Below are 2,894 nucleotides of genomic sequence, written 5' to 3'. Positions count from 1 at the left end.
GCGTGCTTTTTCCCTCTACTGATCTTCCTCCTCTTCCGACCACCCGATCTTCCATAGGTCCAGGAGTTACATCTAAAAAATCCCTATTAGAATGTGAGGGTAAATTGGCTTTTAATTGAAAAGATTGATGGGAATCCTCAGCTTCTGAGGAGTCCTGATCAGTTGACGTGAAGCTATGAGATGGTCTTCTTTTCTGACGAGAAAGATCTTTCTGTCGATTCCATCTAAAGACCTGATTGAGAGCATAGTCTCGTTTGTCTCTCATAAACTTGGTCTTTTTACGATCCATGATCTCTGTTTCTAGTTTACTTAGATCATTTTTATATTTCTCAAAAGTGTGTTGAAATGTTGTTTCTTGTTCATAGACCTTTAGTTTGTTGGTAAGACCTTCAATTTCTTTGCTGCATTGGTCCAGTACCAAGTTAACATGTTTGACCAGGATCAGCATAAGATCATGCGAACATTTCTTAAGAACCTCTTCCCATTCTAATTTGAGATTCTCAGTATTGAGATCATATGCAGGGAAAACCCTAGGTCTCAAACCTCTTGGGGTAATTTTATGTTTAATATAATTATCAAAAGTCGTCATTTCCCACCAAGTTTTCATTTGTTTGGTGAGAAGTTGTTTTAATGATGTGAGATCATCATTCCAATTACTGGTATGTCCGGAATCCCCTCCTATTGTATCTGAGAAGATAGATCCAACATCATTACTCCACTTTTCTCTTCTACTTAATAATTCTGCAGTGAGACTAAAATTAGCCATGATAGCTCCCTTTGAAAATTTATATGAATTATAACAGAGTTAAATACTCTAGAATTATATGTTGTCGTGCTGAATCAAAATCTGAGGATAGACCTCAGTAGTAATTGTAATTGAGGCGTAAAAGATCGCACAGACCTGCAATATACTTAATTTTTTATATGTATTATTGTCCTTTCCCCGTTTAGAGAATGATTTGTCTAAGAAAAATATATGACAATATATCTATGGGGAGGTGCTCCTGGAATAAAAATTGAACATTGAGGCAAACAGAAAAAAAGTATTCCTTTGATAGGGCACACTAGGATTAATACAATTTGAATTTTTCTAAAAGTCATTAACCCTTTGGGATAATGACCACTAATGTTAAAATATAACTTTTATTGAATACCGTTAATAGCTAGCGAAATATGTGAAGTGAAAAAATGTGATTGTGAAAAAATAATAAAGTGATATTAAAAAGCTAAACCACTGAGTATATATGCTTGATTTATTTTTCTTATAAGGATAAATTCCTAATTGCTGACACAGTGTATTGTCACTAAATAACACTTATAAGGAGATAATGTGTTGTGAATTGTTAAACTTGACAATAGTCCAAATGTAATCCAAAAAATGTTACTGTACTTCAATTAATTATAAGCAGCTTCCTATTAGAGGTGTGCGCATCACCATTTATTAGCCGCTTCTATTCTATATTTCAGACAGTAACCATCAAGCTTCAACCTAATGAAACTAGTGGATTATCTTCACATTGCACTTCTCCTCTATTGGTAATTATATTCATGAATTGACAAACTACTGTAAACGATTTAACGAGACACTGAGTCCAGTGGCTGTAAAACACTTCTATATGCTAGAAACCGCTATGAATATGCGGTGATTCTATTGCTTAATTCCAATACACATGCAACTCATATAAATTTATGGGCTGTATGTGTTTCATATCCCTTGCTGTGCATACTTAAGTGAAGGTAGGCCACTGCCAATATATCAGACAGCCGTATGTGTATAATAATTGGTCCTTATCATAAAATATTCACAGAACCAAATATGTATAGGATATTGGTTTTAACTCATGTCCCAATATCCCATTGCCGACAGCCTTATGTGTCACTTAATTTCTATTGTTGCTAATTTCATGTCTTGTAAACTAAATTAGAACAAACCTAAATCACTTTTAATAGTCTACAGCTATATTTGCAACTGTGAGCTTGAACTAATGTAGCAACTCAAATGTGACTCAATATTGCCGCTATCAGTGGCTAGAGATTAGCTTTTCAATAATTATTGAGTTAATCCTCAGATGTATCCATAACAAACTGCCTTATGCAATGACCTACCATTAATAGTTCATTGTTTGGGATATCTTAATTCAGGTAGGTCAGAACTGCTATTGTTAATCACATTACAGTGCATGTGTAATAAATAGCTGAAATGAAACGCATGCTGCATCGGACGTACAAACAATGCTTTAAATACACATGTGATTCATATACACTGAGCTGTATCACTGAAGCGTCTTTAAAGTCGTTCTGTATGCAACAAATTACAATTGGATGAATGAGTTCATCTGATACGGAGCCGTGTATTACACTGCCTGCGACTAGGAGTAGTAACTAATGTGGGCTCTCCTGTTGCGGCTAGATATATCGGCTCATACGAAACAGTATGTTACACTGCCTGCGGCTAGGAGTGGTAACTAATGTGAGCTCTCCTGTTAGCAGCTAGATATTTCGGCTCGTTGATATTACTATTGTGACACACATCTTCCGCTGTCTAATATCTCATCTATTCCTACGTACACATACAGAAAAATCGTTAACTATTGTAGCGGCATATACATAACACCAAGCATATGTTCAATAATTATAGGGCTTTCACACCCATTATCAGTGAGTTTAGCTAAATAAAAAACGGACACGCTTCCACGTGTACCGCTTAACCTAACGATCGTTTCGCTTATGCAGCTTAATCATAGGAACCCGAATGTCGGGCAGACGGAAGCTATATGCACCTGTCTCGTTAGCAATTGGTTATAATCATTGATTGACGTTTTCTCCTACCAATTGACTTCGTTCATACATTACCAAAATGAGTCTCCTAATTGGAGTATACATTCATCGTATAT

Source organism: Pseudophryne corroboree, chromosome 4 (assembly GCF_028390025.1).
Source record: "Pseudophryne corroboree isolate aPseCor3 chromosome 4, aPseCor3.hap2, whole genome shotgun sequence".
NCBI lineage: Eukaryota > Metazoa > Chordata > Amphibia > Anura > Myobatrachidae > Pseudophryne > Pseudophryne corroboree.
Note: the sequence above shows the minus strand (reverse complement) of the source record.